Source organism: Acomys russatus, chromosome 1 (assembly GCF_903995435.1).
Source record: "Acomys russatus chromosome 1, mAcoRus1.1, whole genome shotgun sequence".
Taxonomy (NCBI): Eukaryota; Metazoa; Chordata; class Mammalia; order Rodentia; family Muridae; genus Acomys; species Acomys russatus.
Window position 1 is genome coordinate 20954027 of NC_067137.1, and position 14350 is coordinate 20968376.

Sequence of the window (14350 nt, forward strand, 5' to 3'; positions counted from 1 at the left end):
TATTATTTTGATATTGGTGGTGCTGCTGCATGCATATGCACATGCATGTGTGTGTGTGTGTGTGTGTGTGTGTGTGTGTGTGCATCCATGCTTCCCGTCTTTTGTTTTTGCTGATGTGGGATTATTTAGTTTCTGTCTTTTCTTGGGTGTAGTTTTTTCCCTTGGGTTGGAGTTTCCCTTCTAGTATTTCTGTAAGGCTGGATTTGTGGATAGATGTTGTATAAATCTGGTTTTGTCTTGGAATATCTTGTTTTCTCCGTCTATGGTGATTGAGAGTTTTTCTGCATATAGTAGTCTAGGTTGGCATCTGTGATCTTCTAGAGACTGTAATCCATCTTTGCCAGTCCTTCTAGCTTTTAGATTCTCTTCTGAGAAGTCAGGTGTAATTGTGATAGTTCTGCCTTTGTAAGTTACTTGACGTTTTCCCTTTGCAGCTTTTAATATTCATTCTTTGTTCTGTGGACTTAGTGTTTAATTATTATGTGGCAGAAGGATTTTTTTCCTGGTCCAATCTATTTGGTGCTTTGTATGCTTCTTGTATGTTTATAGGCATCACCTTCTTTAGGTTGGGGAATTTTTCTTCTATAATTTTGTTAAAAATATTTTCTGGTCCTTGGAGCTGTGACTCTTCACTTTCTCCTATTCCTATTATTAGGTTAGGTCTTTTCATAATATCCCAGATTTCCTGCATGTTTTTTGTCAGGAAGATTTTAGATTTAACATTTTCTTTGACTGTTGTATCAATTTCTTCTATCATATTTTCTTTGCCAGGGATTCTTTCTTCCATCTTTTGAATTCTATTGGTGATGCTTGTGTCTGTTGTTCCTGTTCTCTTCCCTAGGTTTTCCATCTCCCGGATTCCCTCAATTTGTGTTTCCCTTATTGCTTCTACTTCCATTTTCAGGTCTCTGACAGTTGTATTCATTTCTTCCACCTGTTTAATGTGTTTTCTTGTATTTTTAAAATTGATTTATTCATTTCCTTATTAAAGGTCTCAGCCTGTTTTATACTATTTTCCTATATTTCTTTAAGAGATTTCTTCAACTCCTCTTTAAAGGCTTCTATCATCTTTATAAGGTTGGATTTAAGGTCATCTTCTTGTGCTTCAGCAGTGTTGGGATATCCAGGGCTTGCTGTAGAAGAACAGCTGGGCTCTGGTGGTACCACATTTCCCTGGCTCTTGTTGATTGTGTTCTTATGCTGGCCTTTAGCCATCTGGCTGCTCTTGCTGTTGGCCAAATGTTTCTGACGCAGGACTCCTCAGTGAATCCCGCAAAGCCTTGGGCCTGACAATGGAGCTCAGGGAAGAGCGGGCTGCTCACCTCTGGTAGCTGTGCCTTAGATGGACCTGAGTGTTCCTGGGGTCCTGCAGACCTCTGCTATCCTGACTATGCCCCAGGTGGATCAGGAAGGTATGGAATAGGTAGTAGGGGCTGCACCGCTCCCCCTCCCCCAGGCCGCCTCAGGGGGAGCTCACCTCTGCTGCCTCCGCTGGCTGTGCCTATCAGATTATTTTAAAAGCATTCTTACATCATACCTGTACACAGCTGGAAGGTCAGGAATTTAAACTCATCCTTTGGCTACAAAGCAAATTTAAGGTTAACCTGGGCTATATGAGACATTATCTCAGTAACATCAAATAAGCATTCCACGGTTTTAAAGTTTGGCTAATAAGCACAAAATATAATAGGCTTTTGTCTGACTGACTTTCTGCTTACTCTTTGTATACTTAATTATAGTGATTTATTATAGATATATAATTTCAGAGTTGTTTTATTTAACATCTGACATGGGAAAATTATTTTTCATTATTAATTCATGTTCACATGATGCAAAGATTAAACTTTTTTTCTTGAGAGAGGGTGTCTTAGTGTTTCTATTGTTGTGAAGAGTAGCCATGACCATGGCAACTCTTGTGTAGGAAAACATTTAATGGGGCTGACTTACAACTCAGAGGTTTAGACCATTATCATCAGGGCAGGAAGCATGGTGACACACAGGCAAATATAGTACTGGAGAGGCAGCTGGAAGTTCTCCATATGGAACAGCAGGCAGCAGGAAGAGACAGTGAGCCACTAGCTCACTGGTTCTGAAACCTATAAGCCCACCCTCCAATGACATACTTCTTCTAACAAAGACACAGCCACTACAACAAGGCCACACCTCCAATTATACCACTCCCAATGAGCCTATGGGGGACCATTTCAGACCACCACACAGGGTTTCACTATGTAGCTCTGGTCAGCCTGAAACTACGTATATCAGGCTGGACTTTAACTCACAGAGATCCATCCTGCCTCAACCTCTCAAGTGTTGAGATCAAAGGCATGTGTCACTATACCTGGCTTATTGAAGGATTTTTCTTCATTTTTATGCATTTGGGTGTTTTGTTTGCATGTATGTGCAGGATTCACATACAATGCCCACAGAGGCAAGAAGCGAACATCCAATCCCCTTGCACTGTGATGTAGATGGTACAGCAGACAGTATTCTTAACCACAGAGCCACGTTGTCTGTAGCACCTAAACATACATTTATTTATTTATTTATTTATTTAGTTTGTTGGATGATAGGAGTAGCAAGCATGATATGGCACATGTGTGTGATCAGTAGAGTCTTAGCAGAAGTTGATTCTCTTCTTCTTCCACGTGGGTCACAGAGATTGAACTTAAGCCATCAGGTTGGCTGGTGGGTGCTCTTACCCACTGAACCATCTTAATAGCCCAAGAAGATTACATTTTATTATAGGCATTGCCACAATGTGGCTCATGGCTTGCTCTGCAGAGAGTTTGTCTCTTGGCTGTGGACACTTAGGACCTGGGTCCTTTTGGAAAGCCCCTAGGCTATTGGAAGAGTTCCTTATGGGAGACTATGGGATTCCAGGCATCCTCCTCTCACTTTCTGGCCACAGGCTAAGAAGTTTTTGCTCTTCTGTGCATCCCTGATGTGGTGAGCTGCCTCACCACCCAAAGCAGCAGGGACCACTAATCACAGACAAGATGTCTAAATCTATGATGTAATTGTTTTCTCTTTATGAACTATCTCAAGTATGGATGTGCATATAGAGGAAGATAATTGGTTAGTAGGGTTTGGTACTACTTGCAGATTTTGGCATCAACTGAAAGTTCTAGAACATATGTGCCATAGATAAAGAAGATTACTGTGTGTCTTATAAACATTGTATAAATATAGGTATTACCATTTGCATAAATAAGCCAGGTATTTACCCATTTAACAGCTAATGAATGCTTTTTACTATCTCAGTGCAGTGCTCCTCTGAATGTCCTTGCATATGTCCCATGGTCCACCCACATGTTAAAACATAATAGTTTAACCATGGAATCATAGAGGTGAATATCCTCAACTGTGTCACGTCACGTTGTCTTCTCTGCCAGCTTTTTAAACTGCGAGTCCCAACCTTGTCCAACTGAATGTGGGGATCAGAAATAACTTGGCATGAGCAAAGGCTCTGAACACAGAATGGCTAAAGGTTAATTTCCAGTCAGATGTGTGATGACTCTGAAGCATCTCTGGAAGTGCATGTCTGTGTGGTATCACATGGCTTCACAACAGCCTTGTATGTGACAGAACAGACATGTGAACTCTGCATTGTGCATGACATTGTATCATATAGTGTTGACAAATGCTACCAACACCTTAGTCCAGATGCCAGACTGTTTTGTTTTCACTTGTTCATTTTGAGACAGGGTCTCACTATGTAGCTCTAGCTAGCCCAGAGATCACAGAGATCACAGAGATCTACCTGTGTCTGCCTCTCAAGTACCAGGATTGAAGATGCACTTCTCCATGGCTGTCTGCCTCATTCAAGGCTATCATATGCTACAAATTCCAGTGTTTTCAGTATTCAAGTAAGTTTTTGCCTTTACATGAACATAATAGTTTAACAGTGGAAAACAAAGGCTTTTTTGTATTTTTACTCAGCATGCCGTTATCAAATTAGTATAACTTTGGGTTGTGTTGTGTTAGAATGTTTGAGTTTAAAAATTGCTTTTTGAATTGCTGACCTGAGTCTCTCTCTCTCTCTCTCTCTCTCTCTCTCTCTCTCTCTCTCTCTCTCTCTCTCACACACACACACACACACACACACACACACACAAATGTTAAATGAGTCTTGGCTTGGTATTAGGATAGAATTTCCAGCAATTTCTGGAATGGCCCTAAACACACCTGTCATGCTACGCTATCCATTTGTATGGAGCAGCATTCTCAGCTTTGATGATTATAAAAGGAAAATATCGATCAACTCAGAAAAAAAAATCAAAGATGTTCTATGTCCAACAGTATCAAATATTCAGCCAGGACTTAGTAATCCATTTTTAAAAGATTTAACAAAAAATATAATCACTTTCCCACTCCCTCTCCTCCCTCCTGCCACTCGCACGTCCCTTCCTTCCAAATTCACTGTCCTCTTCTTTAACCATTGTTATTACATGTACATATAAACAATAAATGTATAAACACAACCTGCTGAACCTGCTCAGCAGTGGCTGTGTGTGTGTTTCTAGAGCTAGCCACTCGGCACTAGAGAACCAATCATCTGCCTGGTTCATCCCTGGGCAGAGAAATTCTCTCCTCAGCTAGGTGTAGGGGCCTTGTTGGTAGCTTCTCCTTCTGTATTGGGACATCAACTGTTGTTGAAGCTGTTCAGGTCTTGTTTAGGCAGCTATGTTGTTAAGATTTCACGGATATAGCTTCCCTGCCACTGCTAAAGGGACAGTCTCGCAGTTGACTTTCTAGACTGGCTCCTACAAGTTTTCTGTGCCCTCTTCCTTGATATTCCCTGAGCCTTAGATGCAAGGGTTGTGTTCTAGATATGTCATTTGGGAATGGGCACCCGGCATTCAGTTGTTCTCTGCATTTTGACTACATTTAACCTAATTCTATAACGTCCTTCTTCTGGTGCAAAAAGAGGTGAAATCTATACTCATCTCTGGGTGTAAGTGTTCAGAGTGAGGCTGGGAATCATATCGGCTTGGGAAAGTGGCGATAGTAGGTTCTTCTCTCAGGCCTATGACCTATCCAGCCATAGATAGCTGGCTAGGTTTACAGTACCAGACATGATTTCCTTCTCATTGAAGGGGGTCTGAAATCCAATTAGACAGCTGTTGGTAACTCCCAGATCAAAGAGTCACCATTTCCTCACTGTGGAAATGTTCCAGGCAAGTCATTGCCATGGCTCATGGCCTTTGCACCTGGGTAGGACTAGCGAATGCTCCTCTCCCTCATCAACTTGCACAGTACCTCTTGATACTCTGAGAGCTGATTCTTAGGGATGAGGCTTCCGGGTTAGATTGCTCCAAGTTCTGTGTTCATAGTACATTATGTCTTCAGTGATAGGGCTTATCTTCACATTCAGAGAGGCCAGCAAGGACAACAACAAGAGCCTATATTTTTTGGGGGGCTTCTTAGACTCCCCAGCCCACAACTTGAAATGGCCTTTCTCGTGCATGGCACTGTGGCTTTTGTTAGATAGTCCATGGCTCTTGTGGGGAACATATTTCATCCCAAGTGGCATAAAATGTATATGTACACATACATTTACATGTATTATATGTAATTTTTGGTAAATATAAAATAATGATCCCTTGTATCCTCTTTAAGCATGCTTAGTGGTATTTAGCCTCCCTTCCTCCCTTTCTTTCTATATTTATGTCTCTCCTTCTTTCCCAGTTAAAAGCCCCACATTTTCCCTATTTCTCTCTTCATGGCCCCTATGTCCAATGTCCTATGATTCTCCACTCTGTAGTGGCACCCTGACTAGTCCCTCTTTAATATTCTGTTTTTGTGTGTGTGTGTTTACTCTAGGTTATATACTGGCATTTAAAGATGTAGAACTAAGAATCACAAATAAAAGCAAACAGGAAAAGCTTGTCTTTCTGGGTCTGGACTATCCCACTCAGTAAAGTATATTTTTTCAATTCAGTTTATTTACCTGAAAATTTTATTTTTCTTTACAGCTGAGTAGTACTCCACAGAATATGTGTAACACATTTTCATTATCCATTCTTTAGCTGGGAGACATTTAGGTTGTTTCCATTTCCTAGTTATTGTGGAGAGCAGCAACAGACATGGCTGAGCAAGTTTCTATGGAGTAGGATTTTGAGTCCTTTGGATGCATGTTGACCCGGGTCATATGGTAGAAAAGTTTTTGGCTTTGAGGATTCTCCACACTGATTTCCAGAGTGTCTGGAACAGTTGACAGTCCCACCAATAGTGATGGTTCCTCACATCCTTACCATCATCTGTTTTGTTGATCTTAGCCATTCTGAGTAGGATGAGATGGGAGCATCTCAAGAGTTGTTTTAATTTGCATTTCCCTAGTTGCCAAGGATGATGAACATCTTTTGAGAGATTTCTTAGACATTTTTCTGAGGCTCCACTTATCAATTTCTAGCCTTGGCTACTGGACAAATAGAGTCCTATTCAGAAAGTTCTTTGCTAAATCTCTATTCTGTAGGGAACTGCTTATGTTTTATTCTAGTAGATTCAGATTTTATGCTGAAGCTTTTGATATATTTGGAGTTGGTTTTTGGGAAGTGATAGATATGGATCTGATTTCATTCTTCTGTATTTGGATATCTATTTTTCCTGGCATGGTTTATTGAAGATGCTGCCTGTCTTTTCTCTAGTGTGTGCTTTATACATCTGTGCCATGTATCTGATTGTTGTCATCATGGTCACTCATTTGGGGTCTTTTGTTTTGCTTCATTGGTCTACCTGTCTGTTTTTGTGCCAGTACAGTGTTGTTTCTATAACAGTAGCTCTATAATATAGCTCGGTCATGAGCCATGGGTGTAGAGAATGCTTCTTTTGAATGCTTTCTCTGTACTGTGCTGGGCATTATTCTAAGAGATTAAATGCTTTTACCAACAGGTACAGTTTTGCTTACAAGCCTAATGGCCTGAGTTCCATCTCTAGAATGCATATAAAAATGGAAGAAGGTAACCAATGGCACAAAACATCAACATTAACTACTCCTAACTACTATATAATGCTACCAACTAATATAATTTGCTACTAATACTACTGTGTGTGGTGGTTTGAATAGGTGGCCCCCGTAGGCTCACATGTTTGATTGTTTGGCCACAGGGAATGGCACTATTAGGAGGTGTGGCATTATTAAGAGGTAGGGCCTTGTTGGAGGAAGTGTGTCACTGTGGAAGCAGGCTTTGATGTCTCATATATGTCCAAGTCTGGCCAGTATGACACAGTCTCTTTCTGCTGATTGCAGACCCAGATGTAGTACTTTAAGCTCCTTCTCCAGAACCATGTCTGCCTGCATGCCACCATGCTTCCCTCCATAACAATAATAGAATAAACCTCTGAAACTCTCAGCTCCCTCAATTAAATATTTTCCTTTATAAGAGTTGCTATGGTCATGGTGTCTCTTCACAGCAATAAAACCTTAACTAAGACACTGTGGATACTTGTGTCAACTGACACTTAGCAATTCTTGGTCTTACAGTCATTTAAAAAAATATATAAAATTATTCCCTGAAGTTCTGGAATGTGCTAGTTTCTTTCCAGGTGGTGCTTTCAGGTGTTTCTTGGTACATCAGGAAAGAAAACATCCTGGGCCCAGCAAGGTGGTGTAACCTGTAATCCCAGCACTTGGAGAGACAGAGGCAGGGAGACCTCTATGAGTTTGAGGAGGTCAGCCTGGTCTACAAAGCAAATCCAGGACAACCAAAGCTACACAGAGAAACCCTGTGTTGAAATACCAAAATATAAAAGTAAGTACAAAACAAACAAACACACCAGAAAGAAAGAAAGAAAGAAAGGAAGGAAGGAAGAAAGAAAGAAACCAATGTCAGTTCCATTGGTTTTCTGACATAGTGAGCCATCAGCTTTTCAAGTAGCTGATACTCTGGAATATTAAAGAATAGCGTGATTCATAGGTTTAGATCCACAATTTTCTTTCACTTTTCCTTTCCTTTCTTTCTTTCTTTCTTTCTTTCTTTCTTTCTTTCTTTCTTTCTTTCTTTTTAAATCAGGGTTTCTCTGCATAGCCTTGGCTGTCCTGGACTTGCTTTTGTAGATTATGCTGGCCACAAACTCACAGAGATCTCCTTGCCTCTGCCTCTGCGAGTGCTGGGATTACAGGCATGCACAAAATTTTAATTTATGTGTATTTATGTAAAAAACAATGTAGGCGTTTGGCATAGTATTTGGGAAAGTCAGCACTGATGAGAACTTCAGTATGTGCGTATGTGCTGTGCATGATTCTAAGTGCTCCGCATGTATGAACTTTAGGAACCATGTATGAACCTTAAGGAACTCCCATGAGGTAGGTACTATCATTATCCCCATTGTATTGATCAACATAACAAGGCCCAGAGCTATCAAGTGGTGTCCTATTTTCAACTCTATCGCCGTGATAGAACACCGTGCAAACAGCAACAGCAGGAGGGAGCAGGCTTGCCTAGCTCACAAGTCCACGTTCAAGTCCATCACTGCAGGGGTTCAAGGCAGAAACCTGAAGCTCCTTGTCCACTGTCAGGAGCACAGGAAACAAATATGTGCATGCTTTCTGCTCAGATGGATTTCTCTACTCTTCTACAGTCCAGGACGCAAACCCAGGGAATGGGACCACCTGTAATGTGCTGGGTCTTCCCATCTTAGTTCAGCCGCATGGGCATGCCCACCTGGCAACCTAATCTAGGCAGGCCTTTACTGTGCCTACCTTCCCACGTGGTCCTAGCTTGTATCAAGTTGGCAATTATATTACCCACTGTGAGCAGCTGCCCCAAGATGACAGAACCAGAGTACTGCTGAACAAAAAAAAAAACCTTCAGTTTTTGTCCATACATAAAACTACCTCTCCATCCCTCTCCTCATCAGTGGGCCAGATTCAACAAACATGGCTCCCTAGAGCATCATCCACCACTCAGAGGGCAGCCTGCACTATGGAGACTGCCACAGCTGAACGCCAATTAGTCCTGCTAACAAGACCCTTGGGGCCATCAGCATACAACTAGAGAGGAAGACCTGGGCTCACGCTTTCCCCAGATCTGCTTCCTGTGCCAACCACTGCTACAGGATTCTGCTGTTGAGATTAGACAGTTATGAGCAAAAGTCCCCTGGAAGATGTAGAGCCAGAAGTTTTTCCACCCAGCACTTGCCTCTCCGTCTGTAAATACATAAAGGCCTATAGGCACCCCTAGAGGAGAGGCCAGCTAGAGTCTTTCCCAGTGCTATAGATCCTCTGAGTATAATTCATGGATAAGTGTTGCTTCAACTTGTTTTTAAATCCCTCTCATTTACTTTTCTCTTTGTTTGTCTCCACAGGAAGAAGATAAATCAATGCTTGTGGTTAACACATTGATTAAGACACAAGTATTCAAAATGAGAGGAGGGTGCCCTGCTGTCCACCTCCTGTCCTCCTAGACAGAGTTCTTTGAAGGCAAGCACTTGTCCTGTCTCTGGCTTTAGTTTTCCTGCAGCTTATTGAATGCCTCAAAATAATGCCTGGGTTACTGCTTCCCGAGTTATGAGCCGCAGACACCATCCATTGACTCCTGCATTGAAAGATGGACACAGGCCTCACCTATTATGTGAGAGCCCTTGCTCCGTGTCTGTGACCTTAGTTCAATCCCATGACCATGCAGCGCCTCTGCAGGGGAGGAAACTGACCCAGGAGGGCTGCTCTGCACTGCAGTGACTTTATTCATGTTTGTAGAGTTGAAATTGGAGTGCAGGGAAGCCCTGGCAATGGCTCATGATTTACTCCAAGGAGGGGCCTTGCTACTCCTGGGGATAGTGGCTTGGATTTTAAAGAGGTTAATCAAGAGAGAGTGAGGTGATTGTCTTAGATGGGCACACAGTTTATTGCTCCCAAGAGGGCTTTTGTGGCATTGGGGAGCCAAGAAATTGGAGCTATTTTATTATAATTGATGTATTCTATTGTTCCAGGCAGTGGGAAATAGCAAGGTCACTTGAGACAGGAAGAGCCGAGTGCCCAGAAGACCTGTGGCTATGTCCAATAATTGGAAAGGAAAAAATTGGGAAGTGACCTATATTGTTATACCAGGAAATCTCTTTCTGGGCATCAGGAGAGAATCAAGTGGAATCCTGGGGGACAGGGCAGTGGATGAGAGGCTAGGAGCAAGTGGCTGCTTCCCAGATACCTGTGCCATTGGAGAGGCTCGTAGGGAGTGGGTGCTGGAAGGGAAAGCCCAGCAACTCTCATCTGTCTTACCAGATGGCTTTGGAGTTCCCAGAGTATGCTGTCACTTGTCACTAGGGACTCCATGCCGAACAGCAGGAGCAGAAGAGACAGGGACACTTGGAGGAATAATTTAAGGTGGGGTAGGCATTTCAAGATACAACAGGATTCCTTCTCCCTCCCTCCCTCCTTCCTCTTCCTCTCTCCCTCCCTCTTTCCTCCCTCTTCCTCTCTCTTTCTGTGTGCCTGTGTATGCATATGTGTGCAGGTGCGTATGTATACATGTCTGTGGAGGCCAGATGACACCATTAGATGTTGCTTCTTAGAAGCAATTTACACTTTTTTTTTTAATGTTTTGTTAATTTATTCTTGTTACATCTCAATGGCTATCCCATCCCTTGTATCCTCCCATTCTTCCCTCCCTCCCATTTTCCCCTTATTTCCCTCCCCTATGACTGTTCCTGAGGGGGATCTCCTCCCCCTGTATATGCTCATAGGGTATCAAGTCTCTCCTTGGTAGCCTGCTGTCCTTCCTCTGAGTGCCACCAGGCCTCCCCATCCAGGAGACATGGTCAAATATGAGGCACCAGAGTTCGTGTGAAAGACATACCCCACTCTCCACTGAACTGTGGAGAATGTTCTGTCCATTGGCTAGATCTGGGTAGGGGTTTAAAGTTTACTGCCTGTATTGTCCTTGGCTGGTGCCTTAATTTGAGCAGGACCCCTGGGCCCAAATCATCCTATCATATTGTTCTACTTGTAGGTTTCACACATGTTTTTAAACTTTATTTATTTATTTACTAATTTATTTTTCAGAATGTGTATGTTTGTATATGTGCACATGTGTGCCTGTGCACACCACAACACTCAGGAAAACGTGTAGGGACCTACTGTTTCCTTATACCTCATGGGTTGCTAGGCTTAATGGCAAGTGCCTTTACCCGCTGAGCCATCTTGCTGGCCCCACATTGCGTTTTGAGAGCCAGGATCTCACTTTGCCTGTAGCTTGCCAGTTTGGCTAGGCTGGGTGGCCAGTGAGCCCCCAGGATCCACTTCACTCTGTTTCCCTCAGTGCTGGGATTCCAAGAGTAGATTGCTGTCTTTGGCATTTTACATGGTTCCTAGGTTTGAATTCAGGTCCTTATCCTTGTACAGAGAACACTGTCCTGACTGACCTAGGTCCCAAGCCCCTGACCTGGGTCCCTTCTTAGTCTGAATAATGTTACTTACACATATTACATGTATGTTTTCAGGACTGACCGTTTGGTATTGGATAACCAGTTGGTGTGCTCTTCCTTGGCAAAGGCTATTCCATTTTTAGCATTCCTTAGTTGCCCAGGCCCCTTCCTTATCCCTGATTCTTGGAAACTCCTTGTGACACACAATAGAGGAGCGTATAGTGCTGATAGTTCACCTTTGCTTCCTCTCCACACAGACAAAGCATCTTCTCCCCTAGTCTACAGCTACTCCCAGATGTGCTCGAGGTGGTGAGCCAGTTTTCATCTATACAGTGGTTACCACAGTGGTCCCCTGAGGACGGACGCAATCCACACATTTTAGATATCAGAGAGGTTTCCAGGACTTTTTGAACTTTCCAGGTCAAGAGTGCCTGAGCCAGGATGTAACCTGGATGTCACCAGTCTGGGTTTATAGCTCTTCCTGTCCCATTAACATAGCAGAGAGCACGTAGGGGTGAGAGCTCAGCCAGCGAAGTCCTTGCAAACACAAGGACTGGAGTTACATCTCCAGAAACCATATTGTGTGAAAGTAGTCCAAACATGGCGGGGCATGCTTGTAGTCCCGGTGTGTGGAGGCAGAGACAGGCATCCCCAGGGCTCACTGGTCAGCTAGCCTAGCCTGATTGCCGAGTTTCAGGCCAGTGAGAGAACCTGTCTTAAAAACAAAACTAGGTGAAGGTGAATGGTGCCTGAGGAGGGTATCCTCTGGCCTACATATGCACACGCTCAATATCCAAGGGAGACTGAGGAAGAAGGGTTTTTTTCTCTAGTGTCAGAAGTGTTATTTTTATACTTTAGTAAAACTTTTCATCAAAAACTTCAAGAGAATTGTAGGGTTTTCTTTAAAGCTGAAGATAAGACAGATTGTCTATTACTTGGTCCTTTCCAACTTGAACATCTGGGACACAGACACACAGACACACACAGACACACACACACACACACACACACACACACACACACACTATGACATGTGATGTGAAGTGAGGCTGGTGACTTCCTTTATCACATGCCAACTTGGAATTGGCCTTACTAGAATCTCACAGCCAAGCTTGTGACCTCACAGCCGGGTCGTCAAGTGACCCTCTGTCTCCAGCTATCGTAAGATGTACTTGGTTCTGCCTTGGTGGGGGATGACTGGCCATTAGCAGGAGCAGAGAAGTCGTATCACATTCTCTGGGAGGTTAAATACATGTTCAGATGAGACACTTGGCATGTGAAAGGAAGCAGAAGTGGGTCAAAAAACCGCTGTCAGCCGACATCAGAGAACTCAAGGAGGCCAGGCAACTGTGTGGAGTGGGGCTCACCATCAGCACAAGGGATGGGAATTTGAAAAGGTCAGCATTGCGTTTGTACAAATGAGCTATTATCTGTGAGGGTGATATCTGGGGACTTAAATTGATATGAAAGAACAGACTCATTTTGAGACTGAAGGCAAGTTTCTGTGACAGTTGTGCTGTGCATTTGATTAATGACCAGACGTAAGCACTTGGGTACTTAGGGACATCTTGAGCTATTTTGAGCATTGGGCTTCCCTGTCTTGCATACCCTCACAGTGGCTGCAGTTGTGTGTTTTACTAAGTTATGTATTCAAGGGTGTTCTCTGCTGCGGTGTGTGTGTGTGTGTGTGTGTGTAAGCACGCGCATGCACACGTGCCAGAGGACAACCTTGGCCATTGTTCTTCAGGTGCCATTCACCTTACTTTTTAAGGCAGAGGCTCACATTGGCCTGGAACTCACGAAGTAGGTTAGGATAACTGCTAGCCGCTACTCTGTATTAGTCTGGATGTGGAGAACCTGGACATGGAAGAACACTTTTGAGGGAAACGAGCCATACAATGCCATTTATTTCTGGTTCACCTCTTAGTTTATACACAGCCGTAATCCCCTTTACATTTATTTATTTATTTATTTATTTATTTATTTATTTATTGTTTATGTGAGTGTGTAACCAGCGTTTGAGCGGAAACCCTAAGGCAGTTGGTTCTCTCCTTCTACAGTGTGGCTCCTAGGACGCCAACTCAGGTCCTCAGGCTTGTTGGCAAGCGCCTTTTCCAGCCATGCTGTCTCAAGGACACCCCCCCCCACACACACACCTGTAACTCTTGATTTGGGGGTGCTTTTCAGGAAGGAGCAAAACCTATCTCATAGATTAGTCTCAAGAGAGGTGATGCCGTGAAGGGGCCAGTAACCCCATAATCCATCACCCATCACCCCAGGTTGTATGTATGTTTTAGGGGTGTTATCAGGATAAGGGTTGGGTGGCAGAGTGGCATCCCTGCCAAAGCTGTGCTGGACTGGGGATGTGGCTAGAGTGCTCATCCAGCATGTACAAGGGTGTGTGTTCAGTCCCCATCGCCACAGTAAACAAAAACAAAACAAAATCTTCCTTCTTTAATTAGGCTGCATGGAATCTAACGCCTTCTTTGCTACCTCAGGGTAGAGTCTCACCTTTCTCATCTGTAAAATGGGAACTGCAATGCTCACCTCACACATGTATGTGTGTGTGTGACATAAAGCCAAAATCAATATCCCATGGTTAGACCTTGTAGCTGCGACTGCTGCATCCCTGGACAGTGAGGAGTTATGAAGGAGCTTGTTACTGCTTGGGTCCCCAGCTATGGGACTGAAATGCAGCTGCGCCTCTGTGACAGCTGTGTGGGAACACATGAATAATTACCTCCAAAGTATACTTTTTTTTTCCTTGCCACCTATCAGCAATAAATATTTAATTCACATTTGAAATCTGGCAGCTCTGAAAGCCATTAATCCAAATAAACACTCCGAGCTCTGCAAAGCTGTGTGTCTCCCAGCCGCAGCCCCTACCTGCTCTGTGATGCAAAAAGACCGGCTCACCTGCGCTGAAGCTCTCTCACTCGCTGTACTTGCAGCCTATGAACAGAATGGAGGGACTGCACACATTGGA

At 43.4% G+C, this 14350-nt stretch overlaps 1 long non-coding RNA gene across 2 annotated transcripts in view; it reads left to right on the top strand.

Moving 5' to 3' along the window:
- The window catches only part of LOC127195758 (uncharacterized), a 111142-nt gene extending 101769 nt beyond the window's left edge, over positions 1-9373 (top strand). Inside the window, exons 3-4 of one of the 2 annotated variants that reach the window (XR_007831393.1) lie at positions 6895-6962; positions 9310-9373. This is a non-coding gene — a long non-coding RNA (uncharacterized LOC127195758). The remainder of the gene's footprint in view (positions 1-6894; positions 6963-9309) is intronic. The other variant, XR_007831394.1, reaches the window with a different exon arrangement.
- Positions 9374-14350: the final 4977 nt, after the last annotated feature.